Here is a 15,147-nt window from a genome sequence, read left to right as displayed (position 1 = left end):
AGGGAAGCTTAGAGATTTAAAACACAATTTACCTTTGTGTCTGGTAGAAACTTGACTTCACCAACTCTCCTCTTTAATTACAAATAATTTTTTCAATTTGTTCTATCTTTAACTAGACAAAAATATTTTCCAGGTATTACTATTTCCCGAACTCATGGCTGTCTGGGAATCTTACTGTTGGCACAAGAATAAAAAAAAGAATGACTCTACCACGCCTGAAAATAACGATGAGAATAAAGATGTAATATAGCTGATTTATCTCAGCCTTCACCAAAGCATAAAAAATAACCGCAATTCAGTTAGGAATAATGTTAAAATTCCAACTAGCTAAACAGTGTAAGGACTCTTTCCAATGGGTTCTTAATGACTTTGTGATGACCATGTGGTGGTCTCCTGGAATAGCAGATATTTTCTTAATGATGGCAGCTTGCTTTCTTCCCCATTGAGGAAAAAAAAATCAGTCTGGGCATGACAACATGCTGCTTGCTCCCAGGGAAGCTTCATAACTGAGGAAATCATGATATTTTAGGGTGTGAAAAACAGGGAGGGAATGAGCAGTCAGGTGCTTCCGTGCACTCGGCAGACCAGGATATGCCCAGAGTTCTCAGAGAGAGACCAGAGCTGATGGCATCTTATCTATTTCACTTAGAAGTATTGTATTTAAAAGAACCACAGATGATTCTGAATCATAGTTATTTCCTCTATAATTTAGATTATCATCAAATCCTTTCCCGGAAACTGAAAAAAAATGACGACCGAGATACGAAAGAAAACAACTTCTTGCCTAATAGCTCTCTGTTGAAATGGTATTTGATTCACTGTAGTAGGCGTCTGCATAATCTATACATTCTATTAAGTCTCCTGCTTACAGAACACTCAACACAATTTGAAAGGGTAAGAAAAGCTTCTAATGGTTGGTACAGAGCTATGTGAATTGTCAAGAGGCATTAATCTGATACCCATTTTCATTATCTAATACTAATCTGTATCCTTATTACCGAAGAAAGAACCATGCCCTGCCAAGTACCCAGTTCCAAACACTGAACAGTGACATTTCTAGAAATATAATCAGGAACTAAGTGCTCACCACCTCAAGGAATTAGAAAAAGAGCAACAAAATGTACCAAAAGAAATCAGGAAAGAAGGAATGAATAAAGATACAAGCTGGAATTAATGGAATGGCAGGGGGTAGGGGATAGAAAGAATAGACAAATCCAAAAAGTGGATTTTTTTTTTTGAAGAGTAAGAAAATAGATACACTCCTTCCCAAATCTGAAAAAGGGAAAGACAGACAGACAGAAAGAAAGGAAGGAAGGAAGGAAGGAAGGAAGAAAGAAAGAAAGGAAGAAAGAAAGAACGAAAGAAAGAGAGAAAGAAAGAAAGAGAGAATAATATTACATAAGTTTGGAAATGAGAAAGGAGACATGACCACACACATAGGAGGTACTGAAATAAATATAAGCGTAAAAGAATTATACCACAAGCAACTCTACAGCAACAAATTTAGAAACATAGAAGAAACTAAGATTTCCTGGCAAAACACAAACTCCTCAAACCCATCCAAGAATGGAAAATTTAAATAGAGTGATTAGCACCAAAGAGAGTAGAAATATAACAATCCCTAACTAAAAATATGACCAACGTATGCACAAAATGCAAAGAGCTACCTTAACCACGACTTTGAAACCCCTTCATCCTCCCATTTATGAGACCAAATGCTATCTAAAAATGTAGTTTGTACCTTGCTTTCCTTCCTTTTCCCTGTCGCGGCACACACTGAAATACCAATGTCCCCACAGCACATGGCAGTCCAAGCCGGCAGGTGCTCAAGGCTTGGGGCACAGGTGAGACTCTGGTCCCCCTCCCCAACTCCACCACCAGCAAACCAGCACCTCCCCTTACCAGCAGCCCACTCCCACACCCCAGAAGGATGCTCTGAGTTCAAGCCACCTGCCAGGAATGTGTAAAACACAGAAACCTGAAAACCAGGATTAACGTGCACAACACAGACACTGAATAACTTGTTCTGGAAAAACTAACCATAAAGTTATCAGAGGTCACTGGGCTTGGACTCATCTCTGAAAACTGGTCTTCCAAGCTTTCACATCCGTTTACATTTACAATAGTATCATTGTTTGCAACAGACAGCATTAAAACTACAAAGTCTTTATTCCATAGATCTATTATAGATATGGAAGGGCTTCCCTGGTGGCGCAGTGGTTAAGAATCCGCCTGCCAATGCAGGGGACACAGGTTCAAGCCCTGGTCCGGGAAGATCCCACATGCCGGGGAGCAACTAAGCCTGTGCGCCGCAACTACAGAGTCTGCGCTCTAGAGCCCGCAAGCCACAGCTACTGAGCCCACATGCCACAACTACTGAAGCCCATGTGCCTACAGCCCGTGCTCTACAACAAGAGAAGCCACTGCAATGAGAAGCCCATGTGCCGCAACTAGAGAAAAGCCCGTGCACAGCAACGAAGACCCAATGCAGCCATAAATAAATAAATAAATAAATAAATTTATTTAAAAAAAAAAAGAAATGGAAGACACCGACGACTGTCAGAAAGTAAGGATTATTGCTTTAAAACATGAATGAATAATAGCAGCAAATAAAAATAGATGAACTAGTGTTGAATTTTACTATTAGGCTTGCCAAAAAACACAAAAACTGTAGCAAACTCAGAGCACACAAACCCTTTGCCAAAGAAATCTTCTGAAAATATTCCTTCAGTTATGATTTTTTAATTTCGTGCGAGCGATAAGAACATTAGCTGTATCAGACGGCTACTGGTTTTTCCTGTCTCGGATGTATTCCTCTTTCTTGCGGTAATGGGTACCATACCTCTAGAACCATTTTATTTATGTGGGGCTAACTCCACCCGTAACATGTGACCCAGGTTTGACCAATGCAAGTGCTGCATCTTCAGGCCAGAGTGACTGGTCCAGGGGTGAACCCAGGAGCCAAGGCAGGAAGGGTACCCCAACACGGGTGCTCTGACCCTCGGCAATGCCCAAGCAGCAGTGGGCTCACCTTGCCAATGGGACTGAGAATGGAAACAGCAGCACGAAGCAGGGCCAAGCGAAAGAAATGAGGACTCCTAAGGATGCGGCTCTGGAACCAGTTCCAGAATTTTCCAGCTGCTTGAGCCAACTGATCACCTGTTTTGCTTTATTCAGTTTGACTTAGATTTCTGCGTTTTCCAGGCTAATTTTAAATGTCCTAAGAGACCCAGCTTCTATTCAGTTAAAGACCAAAGACAGGAAACTTGACGAACACAGCTACTGTGGCACGGTGTTGCCCAGATCGCCTGGTCAATGAATGAATGGACGGAAAGTCACAGTTCTGGCACCAGCATCCAAATCAAAACCAGAGCCTTCTGGGCAAGATCCCTGCTCTAATTCCATAATTATATATCTTTTAACACCTTTTATGTGTGCCACTAACAATTCAAAGTGTTCAAAGCCAAAAAATTCTTGACACAGTAGCTGATTAATAAACAATCTGCAGTTGCAACAGAACTCCTGCAAATCCCTTCCTGCCACCTTTTACTCCTAGCCACATTTTCTAGCTTGTTGTAGCTCCTCGAATAAATCTCTAACAACAGAATGATAGAGGGCACCTTCCTTTTAAAGATACTACTAAAATACTCATATATTTGAACACTGTGATAAAAATAAAACACCTCAAAACAATTATAGCATTTGTTTTTTCAGGAAGATAAATTGGAAATAATAACATCATCCAATTTAAAAAGTATTATGGTTCATGGGGAAGAACTGAAATCAATGTCTTGGAAAAGTAGATGTCAAGAAGGAATGGTACAGGCTCTGAACAGGGAGAAATGCAGAAAGGAAACAATGGAGGGAATGAAAATCTAAAGCATGAGCTGGAGTGACCTCTGGAACAATCCAGAACCTAGAGGTCAGACTGTGGATGAGACAGAGAGACAGAGACAGGCACACACATGCGTGAGTGCACACGTGCGCACACACACACGCACGCACACACACACGCACGTGCGCACACACGAGACACCCTACACCAGTGAAATCAATCCTGTTTGCCCTGTAGGGCCACAGATGAAAAGTGGGGATCTGGAGCAAACATGCCTGCTTACAGGCACCTGAAACATAAGACCCCTTTGTATCTCTCATTATCTTTAGTTTTTCCCCAAGTTCTAACGTTCTGCCCGTTTCCATGAAGCATTCAGTTGAGAAGTTTCTGGAAGACCGGGATTTGCGCTCTTAGTAGCATGTACGTGCATGCAATGAAGCTGTAATCTAGGAAGCATCCTGCAAATATTGTACCTGTCCCCAGATTTATTCTTCATACTCCTCAGGTTTATATACACCTTTTATGTTCAAATCCACCATGAATGTCAAAAGCTGGGCAGGGAGCCGTGCAGCCGACTGATGTCCAAGGGTCCCAAACTGATGGAAGGGACAGGAGAAGGATGACATTTCAGAGAAGCGTCTCGAAAGAGCAGCCTGCAGAAACTAGGGGGCTGTGACTGGACCCCAGACAAAGCACAGAGCACACAGCTACAGGTGGGCACCCCGACAGAACAGGGAAAATGCAATTTGCAAAGCACAGAACGCTCTTTACCCAAAGTCTGGAAGGGGTTTGGTGAGTCTGCGACACTACCATGAAATACGGGCCAACTCTCCAGGTTGGTCCCGTCCTGGTCATCTCCTGCCCCGCTCCCCGTAGCAGCCACTGAAAGACCTTCCTGCCCCAGCATCTCAGCAAAGACCGCAGCTTCTTACTTCTCGGAGGACAAAGAAGCCAACACATCTCTTTCAGCTCTTACCATCACTTCACGAACTTACCCTCTTCTGACCCCGTCCTTCCATGTTACCCTTTGTTGACAACTTTTTTGAGACTTGCCATCTTTCCCAAGATAAAAACCCGCATTACGGCTCACCAGCCTCTTCCCAACCACCCTGCTTAATCGGAAGCATCTGCTCTCCTCCTTCCCCTCCCTCCTGCTCCACGCTGGGGCCCAGCCGTCCTCAGCGTCTTCAGGCTGCGCCCTCTCCAGGCCTGCGTCTGAGCTGCTGCCTCTAAACGCAGCATCACCTGCCAACCCTTCATCTTCATCCTGCTCATTCCCCGCCCCCCGGCCCCAGGTGCCCCTCCACCCGCTCCGCGGCGTCCTCTACTTCCTCGTGGAAACACCCCTGTCCACACCTTACCACGTGTGCCTGTTTCTCTCTCTCCGACTCTCCGCGAGGCCCCAGGGCTCTGACTGTTTTGTTCCCCACTTTATCCGCGGTGCCTCGCACGGTTTCCAGTACGTGGTAGATGGTCCATAAATATTATTAAATGAATTAACAAATTACTAAACAAATATGGCAGGCAGTCATCCTTCATAATATAAAACACTTACTATCGAAATGGCTAGCTCTTGTAGTTACAGAATCTACTATAAATCAAAAGTTTAATCATTTTGCAAAAAACATGATTATTATAGAAATAGGGACAGTTGTTAACTCTTTGCAGGACACTCATACCCAAAGCCTCACAACAACAGGCTACCTTGAACCTACATTCAGCAACTGCTCCACTCGGAAAGAGAGCTTCCCACCCCCGTTTCTGTACCAGCCAAATGCAGTGATGGCAGACAGGTCTTCCAACTGTACAGAAAGCAAGAATGCCGTACTTCACCTTCTAACCATCTCAGCAGCATCTTAGGCTAAAGGCCCGTTCCCAAACACGAAGAGCATAAGGAAGCCTGCATGACCAATCCTGTCCCCTCCTGAGTCGGGCAGAGCAGCCGATAGGGTGCAGAGCTCCATTTTGCTGCAGGTGGCTGGTGCCAGCGTCCTGGAGATCTGGAAGTACGCCTGCGAATGGTATCACTCCAAAACAGCATGGCAAGAGGAAACCGTGCAATCAGAGGTCCTGGTCGAAAGGGCACCTGGGCCTCACGTCCCAGTTAAGAGATGAAGGGATATGAACCCAAGACCCCCGCACATCACGTTTTTAATGAACAGCTGTGAGTCTGCTCCTGACCTTCCTCTGTGATTTTACACCATTTCGTCATTCCAACAGATCGCAAAACACTGGTTAGGATAGCTTTCAACAGGCAAATGCAGAGTTTTCAAACGAAAACGCCATGCATTTTTCCATGAAAAGCGAAAGTGTTATTTCATGAAATATTAAGAAAGCATTAAAATAAAGTGGACCCTGGGCTTCCCTGGTGGCGCAGTGGTTAAGAATCCACCTGCCAATGCAGGGAACAGGGGTTCGAGCCCTGGCCCGGGAAGATCCCACATGCCGTGGAGCAACTAAGCCCGTGTGCCACAAGTACTGAGTCTGCGCTCTAGAGCCCGAGAGCCACAACTACAGAAGCCTGCGCGCCTAGAGCCCGTGCTCCACAACAAGAGAAGCCACTGCAATAAGACGCCCACGCACCACAGCGAAGAGTAGCCCCCGCTCGCCGCAACTAGAGAAAGCCCGTGCGCAGCAACGAAGACCCAACGCAGCCAAAGATAAATAAAATAAATAAAATAAAAATAAATAAAAAATAAAATAAAATAAAGCGGACCCTCATACTTGCAATTATGGGGCCCACCATTACCACCTGCTCCTTCCTGCCTTAATTCTACTTAAGAGTATCTTCAATGTACTACTTTCTTGACTTTATGGATAAATGATTCACACTGCTACCTTGGTGTGGTTACAAAAAACTTAATCAAAGAAAAGGAAGAGTCCTTTAATTTCTTCCTGAGGATTTTATAAAGAGAACAGAATAATAATCTGCAGTGAGGCCTCAGTAGCATGAATAGGTCCTCTCCAGGTAACTCCCCAAACCTGGACACTGACCGTTTGCTGGGACAGAAGACACGGGGTTCATCCTAGAATCATCATCAGTGAAAAGGGATCTCAAACCTGTTTCTCCAGACAGTGTCCTTCCTTTCTTTCAGTGCATTTTCAATGTCAAGGACATCCCCCCTCTAATAGTTTCCAAGTATTCTTACATTTCATCAAATTCTATGGCTCTTGCTCCCCAGGGGGGAAAAAAAAATCCAAAATTGTCACCAGCACTCGGTGGTCACTTTAAAATCTACATGTGGACCTGTGGGATCTCACGGGTGGCAGGGTGGCCCTGAGAGAGGAAGGGCTGGAAGAGGCAGTGAAAGACCCCTCAGAGAAATGAAAGAATTTCAGAGCTGGAAGGACTGATCTGTTCTCATGCTGATGGTCTTGGTAATAATTTTTCAAGGACAGAACAGAAATGGGGAAAATGTGATATTTAAGCATAACTGTGTTTCAATAGAATGTTTTTCCAAGTTTTCCATAAGACATCAGTGAGTCTTCAAGAGCAATATTATAAGTTGAGCCACTTACCAGGACTGCAGCTGGAGCAAATGGATTGAAAACCACAAAATGCACAAATTATGAGCCTCATTCAAGGGAAAAAATGGTTAAAGTTACAGGACAGATTTATAATAAAAGTATAACTACCACAGAAACATTTATTTTTCATACGCATATTCTATCAGCTGTAATACTAACATGCATAACTGAGCAGGGAATAAAAACAGGAACGAACGTTCCCCAGGTTCATCCTCTCTGTGGCCGGGAAGACGATAGAGCTGAGGTGTGCTCACGCGCAAGGTCTAATCACCTGAAGTGCATTTCCCATAACATCACTAAGTTCAGGTACGTTCAGCCAGGTATTCAATGAAGCTATGACCAAAGACCTATAAAGCGATCCATTAGCTCAAATTCTTATCATGGTATAGACCACGAACATCAAGGATAGAAACAATCTGACAAATGGGCTATTATTCAATAATAATGGTCATGAATGGATATAGATGGTCCATAATAATCATACTTTGCTAAGTTTTTGGTAGATCTGAACAAGAAAATTTGTTCTTAGCCATTTATCTTGAATTAAACATTGGGATGGTACCAAAGATAAATGTTTGGAGCATGAGAATATTTTTTATCACTGGGCATTTATTTTATAATTTATAAAAAAAATTTTTTTGGAACTATCGTTGATTTACAATAGTGTGTTAGTTTTAGGTATACAGCAAAGTAATTCATACATATTCATAATTCTTTCCCATTATAGATTGGAGCATGAGAATATTAAAAAAAAGAGCAAAATTCATCCCCTTGAGGTTTTATAACATAGAGGTAATGTATGATTTGTGAAGAATAATTCTTTTTGGGGTGAGTGGAATGTTCACGCTGGTGTTAGACCATTTTTCAAAGCGCTCCATGCTGCTCTTTGGAAGAATTTCTCAAGTGATGTCCCCAGAAAACCTGATGCCCTTGGTGTAGTTAAGGACTTTTTCATCAAAGTAAAGCAGAGACCCCAGTAAAAAGTGTCTAAAGGATTCAGTCTCCACTGGAACCCTGTATTATGACTCTACATTATCCTGAATCATAATCCGTGCTGAATAAAAGGGCCAAATCAAAGGTTTGTTAGATGGAGCCCTCGTGTGACTTTCTAAGTGAAGCGCCTATACGCTTCGCCAGAGCTGGATCCTGGTCCAGCCTATTCACTGGTGTCCCCCCAGCCCCTAGAGACGGGCGGGGCACTTAGTTGGCACTCAGCATTAGCGTACATCCATCCATCTAAACGGAAATAGTTGCAAACCAAACTACCCCAAAGCACGGGCTCAACATACCATCGGGACACACACAGAACACAATGATTCCCGATTCTCTCTTTTTGGGTTCTTTGCTGGCTCCTCCTCTCTCTTTAAGTGCTGACGCTCCTCGGGGCTTATTCTAGGCTGCCTTCGCTTTTAATTCCACCTATCTCCTTGTGCACTTCTAGCAGGGTCACGTGGATCTCCACGCTGATGACTCTTGAAATCTACCCAGAGCCCGAAGTTGTCTCCCACGCCACACAGCCACGCTGCGCTATGACAGCACACGCCCTCCAGCCCAGGCCCTGGGCACCTGCGCTCCCACTGCCCAGCTCAGGGGCGGCATTCCCATCTCCCTGCCGCCCAAGCCCGGCACCCGGGGCCCATCCTGCCCTCCCCTCACAGCCCGTGTGCAAGCTGAGACCAGTCAACTTGACCTTCTGAATGCTCTCAAATCCACGCAGACCTTGCTGTCTCCACTGCCATCAACACTCTCTTATTTCTCCTAGATTACCCCAAAACCCTTCACTACTTCCTCCCCGTGTCCCCAGAGTAGAGCCTGACTGTTTTATGTGGCACAGGTCACTCAGGGTTTGGTCCATGAGTAGCCGTCCAGCCCCTTGTCCTGCCGCCCAGACCCCCACCCCATGCCCGCACGTGCTGCCCTTCATTCTCCTCTGCTCAAGGGGTCTGCACAGGCTGCTCTCCTGCCCGAATACTCTTCAGGACTTCTTCCCTCCACTTTGCTAACAGGTGTTATTAGTGCAACCTCAGATCACAGCCTGGGTTGTCCGGAAGCCTTCTCAAATCTTACCTCTGGTTCTACGTTATCTTAACGCAGGCTCCCCTAGCATCCTGCCCCTTTCTTCTCACCACATGTTAAACACCACACTATTTTATCCCAGCCTGTTTACATGGCGCTAACCTCCTCTACACTCCTCTAGTTCCGGGCAGGCAGAGTCACGGCTTTGCTCGCAGCACTCAGCAAGCCTCCGGGCTCTGCCCATGCTGGCTGAGACCACAGCAAACTGACTCATCCTCTCTGAACTACCTGTAAAATGGGAATAATCCTATCGATGTCAAAGGATTATTCTAAAGATTCGACAAGATCCAGATGCCAAGTGCTTATCTCCATGTTTCCTATGGCCTAAGTTCAAAAAAAATTAGCTGGAAAAATTGATTTATATATGAACGAATATTGATTGATAAACTAACTGACTTCCAACTGGGCAACTAAAACCAGTAAGACACATAACTATCCCCAAGGAGCACAGTCATGTTTACAAAACCTAATATGGTAACTGCTAATGGATTTCTGTACAAAGACTAACAGGAACACAAAGCTGATTGAACTTTGTAACTGAACTGCAATAGCTAAGCTGATTCTCCAAGAGGCAAACAGAAGCTTTCAGAAGGTGAGGGAAAGTCCCCAATCTCCAGTCAGGTGCTACTGGCTTCCCAACTACAAGTTCTAATTAAAGTTATTTTAGGGACTGCACTGTATTTGTAACAAGATGATTCTGGAGTTTGAGCTTTCGTGTGTCGATAAAAAACAGGAACCCACTTCTGGTAGTAAGCTACTTTCAGCCACCCCTCCCTTCCACGTATGTGTATGTCAAAGAGAATAAACAAAGAGCCATTTTCTGAAACGGAATATTTGGATCATGGAATTTTTCCAAGGAGACAGAAGAACAGTTGTGGGTATTGACAGTTTCCCGTTAAATCTTTTAAATCAGAAAAAGATAAAAAGAGATAGCACGGCACCTCCTTCCCTCAGGAGGTTATTATTTTCAGCCACGTGGGCCCCTGACTTACAGATGACACAGTAGGAAATCACACGTTCCAATTAATAATTTAAGCGGAGGCATTTGTGTCTTAGGAAAACACAGCAAAAGAAGAAAAGGACTTCTATTTGGTGCCAAGTGATTTAGACTGTACCTCCGTTATTTGCATTTAAATATCATAGAAGATAATCTGTTCTATTCTTTCAATGAAGGCTGAGTGACACTAGGTGACCAAGAAGGGAACCTGAGCATTTTATAATAAAAACCTGGGAGGCTGGAGCCTTAACAAATACTTTTAGGGGTCCTTCCTGTTGTTTACCTCAAAGGGAAGCAATCCTCTCACTTTCTTCTCACTCCTGGTATCTTCCAGTGAATCCACAGCGAAAACTCTTGCAGAGCGAAGGATCTGTCTCACCTCGCTCGACAAAACTAAAATCAATCAATACTGTCGAAGATTGAACTAAACGGACAAAGCAGCTACCTTCAATGCGTTCTGCGTTAAAACCTAACAAGTGGACCAGAGAGCCATCCAATGTAAGATGCTTCCTTTCCACTGACCATAAAGGGCACGAAAAGAAAACCCCGCCAATCTACACAACAGTCTAGTAGTTGATTTTTAAAAAATAGTAATTTCAGCAGCAAACACACAACAAACTCCATTCACTAACCACACACTCTCCAAGCCATCTTTGCATTGTTCTCATGTTTATTTGAATTACAGGATACTGAGTTTTGCTGAACAGCTTTATGAGGTTTATTATGTGACACAAAAACCCTTTGTTTACTCCAGTTAAATAAATGTATTCAGTTCTATTGGGCCCTGGACTCGATGCTGGGGGGCCTGGGGGAACATTAAAGATGAATGACAGAGCTTCCTAATCCTCAAGAAGCTTCTTAGCTGGGTGAGATATGCACATGCGTAACAAGCAATAGGAGAAATGAAGCTAAAAGACCAGGACACCACTTCGGACTCTAGGTGCAGAAGACACCCACTCTGAACACCAATAAAGACAACTGTGCAAGTCATTGACTCACACTTCGACATCTGAAAAATCTACCTAAGAAATAAGAGACGTGGGAGAAAACGTATATAGAAAGATATTCACTCCAGAACTACAAGAATGAAAAACCTGCAACAGGCTTAACAGCCAGTGGCCAGGGATAAATACGGTACATACAGTAAATATGGTACAATGAAATATTACACAGCCCCCCAAATTCCTGAAGAACGTGCATGGCGTTGGGGATTTACAAGATTATAGTATGTGAAAGGAGCCAAATACAAAGCTTTATGTTAAAAATCTATAGACACAGAAATACTGCAAAGAAACACCCCCATATTATGATACTGAGTATCTATTACAGGAAGGCTAATACTTGGTTTTTGCTTTCTTCCTTGTATTTTTTTCTAAAGTTCCAAATTACATATATATATGAACGTGTAAATCCGCACATACATATATAGTTTAAATTCAATAAATAGAAAAAATTTTAAAATAATCCTCCGTAAAACCAATGCGTGTTTCCCTTAGAGAGCATATTACTCTTATTACATAAAATGAGACGACCATCAACTTCCTCTCCTTCAAGTCCCACGGTAAGATATTTAAACATGGAAACAGAGACTAGTGTTAGATGAGCCACACCGATTGTTGCTTACCTTAAAGAGTATACGGTTTTTTATAGCAAGTATTCACAAAGATGGTGCCCTCCACTCCCATGCACTGGAAATGACTCTGGTTAGAATAATAATAATGTCTTACATTTGCATCTATTTTCCTGTGACCCTGGGTACACCAACAGGCAGCAGTGTGGAAGACAGCATAAAGGGCTCAAGATTAAGAGATCGGTGTCTACCTCTGAGGACATGATTAACTGTGGGCCCTTCAGCCATCTAGGCATCCACTGTGACTCGGTGTCGCGTGTACGATGGCGATCCAGGTGCCGGGGGGACCAAGTGAGAGCTGACATAAGATGCTGGACCAGACAAATGCAAAACATGAGTATTACTGCCTTGCGGGAAGGAAGCAGGAGGACAGCCCATGCCGCGTGCTCGATTCTACTGCAGGGCAGGCTCTCGGGGCTGACAAAGGCAGAGGGATGACCAGGACCAGGGAGGCGGCCCACCTACTGGGGACCGTCCCCGACAGGAAACAATCCGGCTTTCAGAAGGCCGGGCCACGATAAACCCAGGACCTAGAGGGTGAGGAAGAACACTGCACGTACTCAGTGTAAAAGCTAGCATGGTGTCCAGTCCGAATTCTCCATCCCTATCTGGCAATACACCTGTCCTAAGAGAAAACAGGAACCCTGCGACACAGACACTGATGTCAGCAAAACAGAGAAGGGGAGGGACACAGAGGGGGGGGGCTTCATTCACGCCCCTCACCAGCTGATTTTACCCCGAAGTGTCCTAGTGTCACTGTCTTGCGTTCAGGAAGCGCACTCAATACTCTAAGAAAACAAAGTTTCCTGCAAACTCAAAGTCAGGGGTGATGTCAGAACGACTCCTTCAGGAAGTTTCCCCCATAATGTACCTACCTCTTCAAAAAGGCACCGGCTTCCAGGGCAACACATTCCATTTCACTAGTCACACAGAATGAATGCCAGTGCACTCAGGGGGAAACACTTCCTCAACACACTTTATTTGCAATTTTTAAAGTATGAACTGAATGCCAGTTATATAAACCACCTTCGATTATGGATGCATACTAATTAATTTGGAAGAAAAAAAGTAAAAGAATGACCACCTAACACATACACACTACTATATATAAAATAGATAAATAATAAGAGCCTACGGTATAGCACAGGGAACTCTACTCAATATTCTGTAATGGTCTATAGAATCAAAAAAAAGAGTGGACATATGTATATGTATAACTGATTCACTTTGCGGTACAGCAGAAACTAACACAGCATTGTAAATCAACTATAGTCCGAGAAAAATTAATTTAAATAAATAAATAAATATCTTTAAAAAAAAGAATGACCACCTAATATGATATATAACCGTTTATTAAAATAAAAAGAACACGAAGAACCCTATTTCCTTATAAAAACGATGGTCGTGGAAATCGCTGCTTTCTCTGAATTTCTAGAGTAATGAGTAAGAGAGAGATGCAGACGCTGCAATTCTGATGACTACTTGTCCCGAGACATAAACAGAGCACTAGCCAGGGAAGACTGACCTCGTGTCGGCAAGTAAGGAAATCATCTGTATCACCAGAGGCTCCCTAAGAATCATGGGTAGACCCAGAGAGCTTGTTTTGACTAATCAGTATCCTTTATCATAAAATGTCAATATTAATGCATTACATTTATTTGGGGATTTACCATTACCAAAACCCTCTTCTGTTCACTTGATCCTAGGAAGGCCTCTGAAGACACAAAAGAGAGAGACTGCCCTCCCATTGCACAGGTAAGGAAGGAACTCTTAGGGCAGCTAAGTCAGTAAAATTTGCTACAATCAAATGGAGCAGAGGAATCAATCAAGAGGATCAGAACTTGGGCTTCCCTGGTGGCGCAGTGGTTGAGAATCCGCCTGCCAGTGCAGGGGACACGGGTTCGAGCCCTGGTCTGGGAAGATCCCACATGCTGCGGAGCAACTGGGCCCGTGAGCCACAACTACTGAGCCTGCGCGTCTGGAGCCTGTGCTCCGCAACAAGAGAGGCCGCGATAGCGAGAGGCCCGTGCACCGCGATGAAGAGTGGCCCCCGCTTGCCGCAACTAGAGAAAGCCCTTGCACAGAAACGAAGACCCAACACAGCCAAAAATAAATAAATTAATTAAAAAAAAAAAAGAGGATCAGAACTAGAATCCAGGTGGCTTCATGCTTTCCACCATTGCTGGCAGCGTCTCAAGGTTACACACGGCCTTTAAAAGTGAGGACTAAAAACACAACGAAATGACTACTCTGGCCAAAAGAAGCCAACCTAAGGCAAATCTGCCAACTTCAAATAAAATAAAAGCGCCTATCTCCACTGCTCTGAGGCCTAAGGAAAGGTACGGTATTGGGGGGGGGCGGCACAGGGGATGGGCCCTGAGGGAGACGGCAGCTCCCCCAGCCCAGCTGTACCAGAGAGACCTGTGCACGGGCCCAGCTCATAAGCCAGTGGTCCCGGTTGGTTCCTGCCAGTTCAGTGTTTGTTGGGCAGGGCAGATTCGACGTCATCCCTACCCACAGAATAACACCATCAAGACTTCCACGACACCACCAACAGCCGCATTTTTACTGGTCCTTTTGGTTTTGCTTCAAAGAAACATCCTCTCTTCCTTCATACTAAAGACCACCGTCTCGTGTTTTCAGTATTAATCACCCACTCAGACTCAACAATCACAACGGAAAAACTATTCTGACACCCGCGCTTCACAAACCCAGAAGTTAACTGATTCGCTTAAGGTCACACGACTAGTTACGAGCAAAATGGATTTCCTACTGGGGTCCTCGAACACTCATTGCTAGCAACTGCTTGTTTTCCTTTTTTATATGACTGTGATATTAATGGAAATCATCAATTTCAATTCACGCATCTCACTACAGCTGAGAAGATCTGTACAACATCCCCGGACCCTCCCACCTCTATGCTTTTGCTTATCAAATTCCCCTTGCTTGCAAAGCCTTTCTTCTCCCATCAGAAGTGAACAAAATCTAGTGTGTTCAAAGCTATCACCTATGACTCTCTCCCCCTGCAACTCACTCTTATGTACCCTGGAACTTTACCTTGACAGGACTCTCTGTTCCTTT

The 15,147-nt window shown here is 44.1% G+C and overlaps 1 protein-coding gene across 7 annotated transcripts in view; it reads right to left on the bottom strand.

The window, feature by feature from the left end:
* SIPA1L2 (signal induced proliferation associated 1 like 2) overlaps positions 1 to 15,147 on the bottom strand; it is a 218,573-nt gene that overhangs the window by 109,185 nt on the left and 94,241 nt on the right. The gene's annotated exons all lie outside the window — the stretch shown is intronic.

Source organism: Balaenoptera borealis (genome assembly GCF_965194805.1).
Source record: "Balaenoptera borealis genome assembly, chromosome: 10".
Taxonomy (NCBI): domain Eukaryota; kingdom Metazoa; phylum Chordata; class Mammalia; order Artiodactyla; family Balaenopteridae; genus Balaenoptera; species Balaenoptera borealis.
Note: the sequence above shows the minus strand (reverse complement) of the source record. Positions and strands in the feature narration are given on the sequence as shown.